This window comes from Periplaneta americana, chromosome 17 (genome assembly GCF_040183065.1).
Source record: "Periplaneta americana isolate PAMFEO1 chromosome 17, P.americana_PAMFEO1_priV1, whole genome shotgun sequence".
Lineage (NCBI taxonomy): Eukaryota > Metazoa > Arthropoda > Insecta > Blattodea > Blattidae > Periplaneta > Periplaneta americana.
Window position 1 is genome coordinate 112,547,762 of NC_091133.1, and position 14,158 is coordinate 112,561,919.

General features: G+C 35.8%; 1 protein-coding gene across 32 annotated transcripts in view; it reads left to right on the top strand.

Annotated features, from left to right (window-relative positions):
• LOC138692929 (RNA binding protein fox-1 homolog 2-like) overlaps nucleotides 1-14,158 on the top strand; it is a 1,380,865-nt gene that overhangs the window by 1,007,115 nt on the left and 359,592 nt on the right. The gene's annotated exons all lie outside the window — the stretch shown is intronic.

Genomic DNA, 14,158 nt, shown 5'->3' on the forward strand with positions numbered 1-14,158 from the left:
GCAAACAACAGGGTTTTAAAAGACAGTATATTTTGTCTACTTTCGTTCCATTAAGTCTTACGGAATATTTTGGGAAAATTCTTCAGATAAAATTATATTCTTATTACTAAGAACAGTGGGAATAATAGTAGTTGGAGCAAAGCCTAGAGAATCACGTATTTTTTTTTCATTATCTCTAGAAATAAATACATAGGCCTATACTCTTTAGCAAACTTCCTCTTACGTAATGAAGAACATTTTTTCAACAAATTCAGCCACATATGGTATAAATACCTGTAGAAAGAATGATTTTTAAAAAACTATCATCAAATTTATCATGCTACCAATTGGACAGTGTTTAGCAATAGGGATCCAAGCGCCAAACACCTGTTTGAAGATATTGGCCATTGAAATAAATCTTTTTTTTTTTAATAAAACATTTTATGCAAATATTATTATAACATTCATACTATTATTTAAAAAAAATAGCACAAATAATATATAAAAAAGGCTAACCGATTTTTAATAAGAGACCGGGAGTTGAATTAATATTTCAAAGCAAAATAAATAAATGAATTTTATGCAATAAACGAATATTTCAAGGCAAAATAAATAAATGAATTTTATGCAATAAACGAATTTTTGCTTATAAATAGCAACAAAATTCAGATATCGCATTCTTGACTTTTTTTTTTTCAAATTGTCGTTTGGTCTATTATTGCGTAACTCCGTGCAATTGGGGGCACGTTACACGCATTCTTGACTTTTTTTTTTTTCAAATTGTCGTTGGTCTATTATTGCGTAACTCCGTGAAATTGGGGGCACGTTACACGCATTCTTGACTTTTTTTTTTTCAAATTGTCGTTTGGTCTATTATTGCGTAACTCCGTGCAATTGGGGGCACGTTACATGGTAATAAATATATTCAGTAGTCTTTCTGAGGAAATGAAAAATAACTAAAACTTTGTATCTTAAGTATAAGAATTAGACTTGCCCTTATTTTAGCTGTGATGCAGCTATAATAATATTATGAAACGAATAAATCTATTAAATTTAAATAAAATAAAGAGTGTAATTCTCGTGGCGGTAACTTAAAAAAAATGTAGCAACACCGTTGCGGAGATAAAGACGATGCTTGCGAGTATGGTGGCTGCTGTGCCAGTGCAGAAATTGTTCGATTCCTCTCGACCTCGTTCAACGATTAAATTTCATTTGAAGTGTGACACTGTAGCAAGAAGCGATCTCGTTCCTCGCTGTGTGTTGCTTTTATTGTGCTGGATGACTCATAACTGCAGTTCATTTAATTACTTCAACATTGGCGTGGATCGCTCAACCCTCCCAGCAACACCAAAACTACGCAATTTGCGACAGACGTTATTTAGTTCATGTACATGAAATGCTTCCTTCTGGGTCTATTAAAACATTAAAATGTATCTGGTTACTACGAATTTAATTAGTTGGGCTTTAGAGGCCGTCGTCATTCGCTGGGGCTTGAAGTTTTCGTGAAGGAAATGGGTTGCGGATACTTGGAACGATAGAGTTTCGTAAAATAAAACTCATCGGAGTGTATCTTGTTCGGAAAGTGGGACACGCACACTGGTCAGCCGCATCCATCGCCCTTGTATCGACACTTATTAATGATCCGGGTTAGTACGAGGGTGAATGTTTTATGACTTCTTAATTGAGGGGTGCTCTGCAATAAAAAGGTATGTGTAAGAAATAGGTTTTTGGCAGTAAGTAAAAGTGACATTGTTTTCATTAACACCATCATACTTAGGCAGAGCAGATCATATTAGGAAGTTTAAATGTAGAAAACAAAGAACGGACGTGGCAAAATTTCCCTTTTGTTAACCGCACAATAGTAGACTGGAACAGCTTACCTACGGCAATCTTTCAGGATGGTCCTCTCAAAATCAATACACTTAAGGAAAGGTTGAGAAGATTAGACTGAAAATTTAATTTTAAGTGCAGTGTAATTATCTAAGTTGTGTCTTGTAATTAATTAAGTTGATACGTAATTAATTAAGATGAGATGTAATTTAGTTGCTATTTAAATAAATTAAGGTGATATGTAATTAAGTTGATTTGTAATTAATTAAGGTGATCTGTAATTACTTAAATTGGTAATAGTTGGGTGACAGTATAATATACACTGCATAATGAATACGTCCGAATGGATAGTTCAGTTTGTGAGTAAAAACACACTTAATATTGTACTGATTAAACAAAAACCTAATGAAAATTATCAAACTCAAAATCGCGATATTTCCTAGGTTACATAAATGGATGAACTACTTTTCTTCCCTCCTGTACCTAGTAAAGTGATTTGTTTGTATTTTACGCCAGAATCATCGAACTCCAGTCGTGGAAGGGGGTAGCAAACAGTTAATCCAAAGGTATAGGCAGGTTAATATTACAAATGTTAGTGAAAATAAAATGATGTCCCTGTATGAGTAGACAAGGAGAAGGCAGAAAATAGGAAAGATTGGAGAAAGCTGAGTTTGCAGAGAAAGTCTTGCCCTTGGGCAGAATACTGAATAAAATAAAATGAAATGAACTAGGCATAAGGAAACAAAATCAAGATAAGAAGAGACAACTCGACTGTTTTGTTTCGCGTTCGTCAAAACGTACAATAAAATTCAGTAGTAGCCTATCTTAAAAATGCGACGACTGTCTAGTTGCAATGATAAAAAAAAGTACTAGCTGCATGGACAGGCCAACTACTGAAAGCTCCCTTCCCATCATCATAGGAGCTGTCTTAGTTCTTTTAAGGACTTAGTTGAAATTGGTTATCGGTATTATTGCCGGGGATAATATGATGGGAAAGCGAAGTGCTCGGGGAGAATTTGATCGGCACAACTTCTCCCAGAATAAATCTCCCACGATTTAATGATAATTCAACCTCGATGTGCGATGAGAAGTTGTCAGCTGACTGAACTATGTATATGTAATTCCGTAGCGTAAATTATTGCGTCCTGCTGGTCCACGTTTCAATCTGCTAGAGACAGAAAGGGTCACGCCACGCACACACAGAAAGGCTGCTATTAAATTCACTCATGTAAAAATTCTCTTTTGCACATAACTGCTAATCTCCAAAAATTGTCCCTGCGAAGTGTGGAATTGACTGATATAATTATATTTGTGGAGCAGATTATAATTCTGCGGGGGGGGGGGGAAACTAGTGCCAAGAAGATCACAGTTCTCATACTGAAGTTTCATATGTTTCGCAAAACTTAAATTTTTTGACAGCCAATCCTAAAATTAGATCTTCTAAGCTGGACAGGCATTTTAAACATTGACTTACACGATAGCGTGCGAAATAGAAATTTATATAGGCTGATTCGTAAGTACAAACTTTGAGAGTGTGATTATGTTAGGAGAAAATCCACAAATGATTAGGGAAAAAAAACGGAAATTTTACTTGAAACAAGTAAAGAGATAAGTTTAGAAGTAAACCCCTAAAACCAAAAGTATATGATTATGTCTCGTGACCAGAACATAGTACGAAATGGAAATATGAAAATTGGAGATTTATCCTTTGAAAAGGTGGAAATATTCAAGTAACTTAGAGCAACAGGACAAATATAAATGCCATTCTAGAGGAAATTAAACGCAGAATAAATGTGAGAAATGCATGTTACTATTCAGCTGAGAAGCTTATGTCACCCAGCTTGCCTAAAAAAAATGAAAGTTAGAATTTATAAAATGGTTATATTACCGGTTGTTCTATATGGTTACTAAACTTGGATTCTCACTTTGAGAGAGGAACAGAGGTTAAGGGTGTTTGAGAATAAGGTGCTTAGGAAAATATTTGGGGCTAAGAGGGATGAAGTTACAGGGGAATGGAGAAAGTTACACAACGCAGAACTGTACTAATTCTGTTCTTCACCTGACAATTAGGAATATTAAATCCAGACGTTTGAGATGTGCAGGACGTGTAGCACATATGGGTGAATCCAGAAATGCATATGTAGATGTGTTAGTTGGGAGACTTGAGGGGAAAGAAGATCTTTGGGGTGGCCGAGACATAGATGGGAGGATAATATAAAAATGGATTTGAGAGAGGTGCAATATTATGGTAAGGACGGGATTAATCTTGCTCAGGATAGGGACCGATGGCGGCATTGAGCCCCTAGGTTGCTTAAAAGCCATTTGTATAGAAGTAATTAATGTAAAAGGAAAAATAAGGCATTTTCTGTACAACTTTTCCCGGATGTCCTTTCTTTCAGAGTTGTGATGGATAATAATTTTGTCCTATCTTGCTATGCATTAAAAAGGGCCAGAAATTTGACTCATATTCATAATATTGACTCTCTTGCCTCAAGAATGTTTTCCTTAAGTTACTGTATGAGATTTCTTCGAAAATCGGTCGAAAAGGAGGAATTTCTTTTATTGGCAGTAAGGTAAGTAAACAATAAAAGATGAGAGATGGATAGCAAACGTCGGGGTTCGTTTGTCTTCGTAATAGAGTTCAATATATTTCGGATCGTATTGAAATCTCATTTCAGCTCTATTTACCTTCAGTAGAAGTTTGCCCGTACAGATTTAAACATGGAAGCTACCCATTGTTTATTCTTCCAGAAATTTCCTTAGCAGAAACTCCCTAATGAGTATTTCAAGCTAGTGAAACGAATTGTGAAATGTTACCATAACGTCATTTTTAATATAATTTGACATTTAAAAGAAAATTAGCGGGATGATTGGATTAAATCGAATCGAAAATAATTTTAGAGATTCAATACCAGTGTAGCTTTATGGTAACAGTAAATGATTCGAATTTCTATCGGAAAATCTTGAATATACGACATATATTGACAACAAAATGAATTTATGACAGAATAGGGAATAAGAATAAAAAGTTTTACTGAAAAAAATTGTATAGAAAAGATTTGAAAATGCATGTGTCTGCAGATCGTAAAGTAAGAGTACATAAATAGTGAAATACCATTGACAGAAGAAAACAAAAATATGGTGGTGACGAAAGTAAATCTGTGACAAAATGTTGCAGTGGCAAAATGTAATATGTGACGAAATCACCGGGTGACGAAAATCCGATGACGAAAATTCCGGATCCCATTTTACAGGAATACATCAAATGCGTTAGACCATGTAGACATACCAGTAACGTTTTAAAAGTTTCCATTTCTTTGTGTCTCTGATGTGGTTGTACACGCCGATAATTAATGGGGATGAGTTGATTTGAAGCCTTTAATCAGTAGTCAATCAGTCAGAAGCGTTTGACTCTGTTTTCGTAACGGGGTTGATAATTGCTTGGCGTAGGAAGCTGTAGTTTGGGATTCAGTGGGGATTTTCGGAATTAGTACGGTCTAATCGTTAAATTCTGAGGTCAATTAAAGACAATTATTCTAGTCTCTAGTGCAAGGCTTGAAAGAAAACATGTATTTTTTTCTTTTGTAGTGTTTAGTGTCCAGTGTGTGCACATATTCGATGATATAGGTAAATAATGCTGAGTCCATATGATATATTTTTATGGAAGGGGTGAATTTTCCATAAATATTAAAACTAAACTTTGTCTTCTGGCTTAGTTTCTGCTCCATTCGAGTCTGTGAACGATTTTGGTCAATTCTAAATGTTTCTGGTGATGATCACAAATAAGAAAGAACGAAATACCTTAATTTTGCGTTTTTAATACACTGTGGAAATGGTATGCTTTGTAATGATGTGTGTTGTTTGGTGGTGAATTATCACAATGATGAATAATTATACGAGTATTATTAAAGAAATTAGTAATTAGAGACCAGAGTTTAAAGGGAATCTCTTTTTTATTTCAACATGAAACACGAAATAATTAATTACGATGTTCAAAACTATCTTCCACCGACCAAATTATGTGGTTTTGACTTCCCTTTCTCCCCCCCCCCATATTCCCTTTTTTCTCCCTTTTTTAAAAACAATTCTTATTTTGGTCCTTTTTGACAGAATATCGCAAACATTTAGATACCTTTTCTTTATTTTTTTCCGATAGGCCTGTAACTTTCTGAGCAAGCGAAAATAAATATCGTTCTTCTTCTGATAACTAATGAAGTGTGATGATTTAGAGTTCAGGATAAAAACAAAAATTTTCACCTCTGCTTTCAGTTGATGTTGAGCGATCATTTTCTGTTTATAAAGACATTCTGCATTCCAAGAGGCAGAATCATATTGAAACGCATTGAAATGTTGAATGTGATCAAATACAACACTTTCCTTACGTTGTGAAGCGATAAATATAAACTTGTGGGTGTCATATGTATCCGTGAATGTGCTGAAGTGTGTTTTCAATTAAAGTAGCACCCTTTGAAGGAGTAATATAGTCCTTCTTGAAGTATTTTTTTTTTATTATCAACTATAATATTTTCCTTATGTCTTGAGAGAATAAATGTAAGATTGTGTGTGTCATGTATAGCCTATAATGAATGTGCTGAAGTGTGTTTTGGGGAGTAATATAGTCCTTTTTCAAGTCCCTTTTTTGGATATAACTTTCTCTTTTTTTTTTTTGTCCTTTTTTGATGAAAAATTTTCCGTTTAAAATCCGGTCTCTACTAATAATATTATGTGAATTTTAATATGATTTAGAGGTAGCACTCTTTTGAAATTGCAGGATGTAGGTAAAATATCATACTCGTAGTGTTGATTTACCAAAGAGAAGAAACAATCCTCCCTATGTGATATTTAGTATTCGTACACTATTGAAGTAGCTTTCTTCGTATGTCTTCGTTTTTTAGTTAAATACAGGGTGATTCAGACTACCCGTAACAGTCATTTATTTCGGAAACTAGTGCATGAAAATTTTCGAGACAAAAATATTTATAACTAAACCACGTGTGAACTTCCACTTGAGCTTGATTTCATCAATCAGCTCTAACAGGAAGTAGGGTCAGTGGCGTATCACTTTAAAATTTCAAATGGGAGTCAGGGTCAGATAAGGTACCATTTGATAGAGCTCTTCAAAACAAACAACTTTCATACGAAACGTTTTTATTAATTCCTACTCTTTCAATGAGAAAACGTACGAAAATGCAATGGGTGATTCGGACCACTGTAAGTCATGTATTTCGGAAACTAGTGCATGAAAATTTTCCGAGACAAAAATATTTATAACTAAACCACATGCGAACTTTCACTTGAGCTTGATTTCATCAATCAGCCTTAACAGGAAGTAGGGTCAGTGGCGTATCACTTTAAAATTTCAAATGGGAGTCGGGTCAAATATGGTACCATTTGATAGAGCTCTTCAAAACAAACAACTTTCATAGGAAACGTTTCACATGTGGTTTAGTTATAAATATTTTTGTGTTGGAAATTTACGTGCACTAGTCTCCGAAATAAATTACTGTTACGGGTGGTTTGAATCTCCCTGTATATTGATAAATAAGAAGTATCACAAAGAAAGGAGATACCATTTCTGTTGTATTATATTTAATACACTATGAAAGTTAACGTTTCTTGCAAGACTGGAAGGTGGTCATAAATTATTATATGAAGGAACTAAATACGAGCTCCATATTGTTATTCCGGGTGATTCAAAAGTCCGGGCTCTCTGCGTAAGAGACCAGCATGCTGACCCCTACACCACAGAGGTGGTCTAAAATAATTTTATTTTTTTTATATCGTAATGTTTTTTTTTTTCTTTCTTTAAAAGAACCAAAATCATTTCACCAGCAGTCGACTGAAACCCCGTCAGCTTCCATGCGTACCATTACACAGATTGCTTTACATGGGCCCTCCCCATCTTTTACCACAAGCAGGTATATGAACTTCTGGTTAAGAGTTAGAAATTTGCATGCAATAGTGGTATAGGTCTTCCGGCGTTTAAAGATTAATGTTCAGTAACATGCATGACACAGGCCTCCTGTGATGGGGTTAGAACCCCCTCGACAGTGATGGCTCAAGTGTACTCGCTTGGTGAGCCAATCGAGGCTAGCTTGTCGTGTACACTACTTTTGTGACATGGTTAATAACCCTGTTAGACTTTAACTAGTCTCAGCACTCTGTTCTTTGTTCTTTTTTTTTTTTCTTTTTTTTTTTGTGTGCACTACCCACATTATACTAACATCAGCACTTCGACAAACACTGATTGCTATTTACACTATTTACCTGACACTTTCTCAACACTGACTTTACTATTTACAAAACTTATCTTATACTTTCACTAATACTGACTTTACTATTTACAATATCTTAACACTGATTACGTTATCTATTTACAATGACCTTCCCTAGTTCTTTCCACAAAACTCTGTTCTTTGATGTCCTCAACCATTGTTTCCTCGCCTCTTTGGTAAACATGTCAGACCATCTGAGCCGTGGTCTTCCCTGTCCTCTCTTTCCGACGTAGGCGTCCCACATCGTGACTGCATGGGTCCATCTTGTCTGATGTAGTCTCGCCACATTTCCCCCCCCCCCCCAGGTCCATTTCGTTGCCGTGGCTCGTTCTGCTGCGTCAGTAGTGTTCGTCAGTCTTTGTAGTGTTTCGTTTGTCATTCTGTCTCGTAGCGTGATGCCCAGTATTTTTCTTTGCATCTTCCTCTGGCATGTTTGTATACTTGAGCGTTGTCTTTAGGACAATGTCCAAGTTTGGCAGCCGTATAGCAAAATTGGGATTACACATGTCTCTAGTGCCTCGAACTTGAGATTGCGGTTGATTGTCGTGTCCGTCCGTATGAACTTCAGGCTCCAGAACGCCTTCCATGCCGATGAAATTCTTCTATTGATCTCGTTGTGTGAACATGGGACATCATGGCTAACATTCATTCATTCATTCATTCATTCATTCATTCATTCATTCATTCAACATGCATGACCGTTTGCATTCTGTAGCGATGTTTTTTTCTCCGTATTCGTGTAACTGATCCCGTTTGCATTGTCATCATTCGCCTAATCTCTCTCAGTAGTGTAGAAAGCGAAGGGAAAAATATTGCATTGTTTCATCTTTCCAGCTGTCCAACTGCGTGGGATTTTATTGAGTGTCGGAACAATACGCGGTGTAGGGTAACAGTATAACTCCAGGAATTGACGCAGAAACCTGAGTCTTCGGGTACGTCATCAGACTCTAATACAGCGGTAACTGGTAATGTTTACAACAAGTAAACAATCTTACACTCCCGCTACGGGGACGTGAGGAGGAAATCTGTGATCTTTTCTCAATGAAGGACAGAGTAACGGGAATGCCTATTTACATTCTGTAACGATATTTTCTCATATTATTTCAGTATTAGTATTGTTCTTGTAATTGTGTTATGCCGAATATTGAGGGAAATTTTACACAGTGGGAAAGTTCGCCTAGCCACCGGCATAGCTAAGACGGTAAAGCGTTTACCTGCTGTCACGGATTTACGTTTGGGCGTGGATTCCAATTTAAAATGCATAAACTATTAGGGAAAGCACGGGAATTTTACTTGAAGCAAGTAATGTGACAGGTTTGGAAGTAAATCCCGAAAAGACTTAAATCATTACTAGGGACCAGATTTTTATGTAATATCAAAGTGTGAAATATGTACATATTTATGTAAGAAAAATAAGCTGAATATGTACCAAAATATGTAAAATCATTTAAATATTTAATATCAATATCTGGCAGGTATAGGATAGGTAAGACTCTCCAGTTGTGATTTCATAGAGCACCCGACTTTTTTACCGCACACTTGACACATTACTATTTTTCCATCTGTAGTGAAAGCTTCGTCCATTGCAATCCATGATTTTATTTTTATCGTTAGGGTTTAAGATAAAGGTGTCATTTTAGTTAGTTAAAAGCAGTAGATAAACTCACTTGCACTTTATAAGTATTGTAAGTACTAAAACTAGAGAACTGAGTGAAATCAATGACAAAACAGTACTGCAAATACTGTTTCGTTTACTGGATTAGGAGAAAATAAGACGAGATGTGGGACACATACATTTTAGCTGCTCCCTGTAAGAAGCAAGTACCTACTAAAACTCAAACCATAGGCGTTTACAAACTGTTGTTTGAAAAGACGTGACATTCCTGTCTCATTCAGAAGGGTAGGATTATTCCAGCCGAGAACCATACTTTCTAATTGCTCGAAAAATCCCATTTCCGTATAGGTCTACTAAATTTAAACTAAAGAGGTCAAGCAATAACCTGAAAGTATCATGTCGGACTTGACACGGGTTTTCCCTGAAAGAATTAGGAAGAGGGTGGGTAAGGTTGCAAACTGCATGGGAACGACTTGTTAAGACGTGTGCAGAACAAATATAGTTCGAGACGAATCATGTCGTGCTCGTCCCACTCCACCGCATGAAGGCAACGCTACTTTCTGAGTGATATTTACAATACAAAGTAGTTGTATGAGAAAGGTTGCCTTTGTTCACTCATATTTACAGTGGGCGGTATGGGGTGAGTGCCTCTATTACTTCCTGAAACTAAGGACGTTATGTTTCGTCCCGAAATATATCCTTTCTTGGGTAGGTAAAAAAGCTTTTTAAATCTGTGTGTTTCAAATTTTAAACTACCCCAGCAGAAGTTTTTTTGCTTTCAGAGAAGTAAAAATGAATAAAGCCCTAAATATGTAGATTTATGTAATACCAAGCCATAATATGTAATGTGGGGTAAATATGTAAAAATATGTAGTATCAAATTTTAATATGTTAATGGTAATTACAAGATTCGCAAAGATTTGTTATTTATATACGGTTAGGTTGAAAGGAATATAATATGTAATTACATAAAAATCCGGTCCCTAATCATTACGTTTCATGACCAGAATATAGTACGAAATTGAAATACAGTAGCTATAAAAATTGTCTAAAATCACTCCCTGTAAAAGGGGTAGTTTCTCTTACTCAAACGTAATCAAACTTTGTACACAAAAATATATGTGTTAGCTGTAAGATCTGTACAAAATTTCATAAGAATCCGTTCAAATCCAGAGAAGTTATTAATTTTTGTCATCTAGATTTGCGTTTTTGCACACTGCTGTGTTTCGAATATATTCACGGTGTCTTTTGTTCACTCGGTGGAGGTTGTGTTGGTTTGTTTTTCACGCCTTGGGGTTTTGCTTTGGTTCACATCTCATTCGCTACGTTCTGTTGTTTTTATCTCTCATTGTTCGGAAATACATCTGTACTGATATAATTAATAGGAGAAATCATAGTATCAGCATTGTACGGGCTAAATTAGCATATTACGTTTTGTGCTTTCGAAGTCTGCAGTCTGCGTTCCGTTATTCTCTTCACTCTCAATGTAATGAAGAATAGCAGAGTTCAAGAGAGCGCAGCAAAGCTGGAGCAGTTATAAATTCAGCTATCTCATCTAATATCGCCAGTGAACCGTGTGTAATTTCTTCTCATACGTCTTCTGATTTATTACTTTTTTTTTTCAACCCAATCTCGGGACGACTTATTTATTCTGATATCGTATTGAATGTTTGCTCGTTTCATTTAAGCATGAAGTCGCTGCAGTATGCATTAAGGGTATTAAGGGACATTTTACAAAACGACAAGAGAAATGGGTTGGCAGTTTTGCCATTATTAAGTCTTTAATTATCCCACAGGCGGCCGGGTAGCTCAGTTGGTAGAGCAGCTGGCTACGGACTGGAAGGTCCGGGGTTCGATCCCAGGTGGTAACAGGATTTTTTCTCGTTGCCAAACTTTCAGAACGGCCCCAAGGTTCACTCAGCCTTCTATAAAATTGAGTACTGGGTCTTTCCCGGGGGTAAAAGGCGGTCAGAGCGTGGTGCCGACCACACCACCTCATTCTAGTGCCGAGGTCATGGAAAGCATGGGGCTCTACCTCCATGCCCCCCAAGTGCCTTCATGGCATGTTACGGGGACACCTTTACCTTTTACCTTTTTAATTATCCCATAAGGCAAACTCTTTTTATTACTTAAATGTTCTACTTACTATTTATTTTTATACTCTCACCTAAGTTATATGAAATTAATGTTTTATGTTTTTTATTCCAATATCATTAACAACAATGAATATTATTCATGTTTGTTTCCGGTATTTCTTTCTCTCTCTTTTGTTAAGTTTATTTATACACGTTTTAACATCTGTGGTCATATCACGTGTTTAGAATCTGTGATTATATCAGTAGGCCGTGGTTACTATTGTTGAATTCCTGTTTCTATTGTGTGTTGTTGACGGTTTGTGTTAATGTAACTGATTTTCGATTTGATTAATGTTTATGATATTGTTGATTGATCCGTTGATGAATCATGCTATGTAAATTTCCAATCCGGCATTTGCCTTTGTGTCTGGAGGCCGGCAACGGAGTTTAAACCCGGGACCTCCCGAATGCGAGTTGCAACGCTGCCGTCTGAGCCAACTCGCTCTGTATGGTATTTCTTAAAATAATGTTTATGTGCCATTTGTTTTTATGTACGTAAACAATGATGCACACTGGGGTCAACACAAACTATCTTCGTACACAATCGATGCTATATTCATGTTGGTTTGTATTCAAGACTAATTTAGAAACAATAATCGAATTATCCTTGCACCAAAATGGACGTCCCTTTGGCAAAATAATAGTTTTTTAATTCATACTTTCATCTGGTAATTTATGAGATTCGTATGGCTGAGATAGCTATGGTCAATAATTGTTTCCATTTATAACAGACTATAAATGGTATGTTCCTTTGCTAGTTATCCAGTATGAAGTTTTGTTTACTATACAGAACTGTCATTTTGATGTCCTGCAAGGGAGAAATTTCAAAGGGGTAAAATGCGTTGACAGTCTCCCTCGAGATGAATAATGTATGAAGAAGATTGTAACTTTCTCATTTGATGAAATATTTAGTATTGTGGTGATGCAAAAATCCAATTTTGATACCTTAACAGAAATGCATGTTTTCAGCTTCGCTGGATTGTAGATATAGTTTTTAAGCATGAGGTCTGTTCGTATACCAGAGATTTCTCCTGAAACCCTGACCAGCGAAAGAATAAATTAGTTTTGTATTAGGATGTTCCCATGACAACAAACAAAAGAAAAACGCTTTTCTTTATACCTGTTATTTTTATACTAATGTACTTATGTTTATGACTTTTGATATAATATAAACATTTAGCTAGATCTATTTTATGGGAGAAAACGTATAATAGTTCAAGAACCAATCTCAACACGACCATGATTCTTTCGTTGGACAAACCTTAGTTGGGTTTTGTTCATATTCATTATCTACGAGTCAATTTATCCTGGAATTGTGGATATAGAATATAATTGAGGACCTAACATTCTAAAGATGCTAAGTGCCAAAAACAACTTTCTGAGATATTGGTGAGAAACATTCTTCGAAATGCATGTTGAGATACCAACAACACCATCTTTTGGCGCACGAATGAGTCACTTACAGTTGAACTACGACAAAAATATTCTCACCTGGATGTTTCTCCCTTAGATTGAATAAAATGAAAGTTGAAAAATTGGCACTTGGCACTTTTTAAAAATGTTGGGCCTTCAGTAATCAAAATTAAAATTAGGGGAGAGTCGGGTAGTATCGGACATCGGGTAATATCGGACAGTGAGTTTCTTTCATCTACCGCACGATGATAGTACCTGATTGACATAGTTACGTTTCTGTGATGTCGCAGGTACTACCATATGGTGGTAGATGAAAGAAACGCACTGTCCGATATTACCCGATGTCCGATACTACCCGAATCTCCCCTAATTTTCTTTAAAATAAATAATATACACAGTAGTTCTTCAGTCCAAATTAAATCAGACATTAGTTTTTTTTTTATTTATTATTGTTACGTACACTGGATTGCAAAAGAAATGCCGAGTCGAAGTCGCTATCGATTTTAAATATCGTGTTACGAGGACTTCGCAGTGTATACGAAATAATAATTATACAAACACATCTGAACTGGTCTGAATTTCCTAATGCAAAGATGAAATGTGTAGTTAAATGTTTCAGTTACATTCAGTTTTCAGTTCTGCATCTGTATTGATAATAAAATTTTATATATATTTATAATCTAATTGATATATTTTTTGTTAATACAGTATGAAGCGTAACTGGCCGTATATATCGATTGTAACAATGACAGAATCTTTGGATAATAAGGAAGGCTGTGGAATTCCATATAAACTACACTTTCACTATTTTCATATAGTAGACTCTTCTTATTATTGTTGTAAAATAAAAGTATATACTTACTGGCGTTTAAGGAATCCGGAGCTTCATTGCCGCCCTCACATAAGCCCGC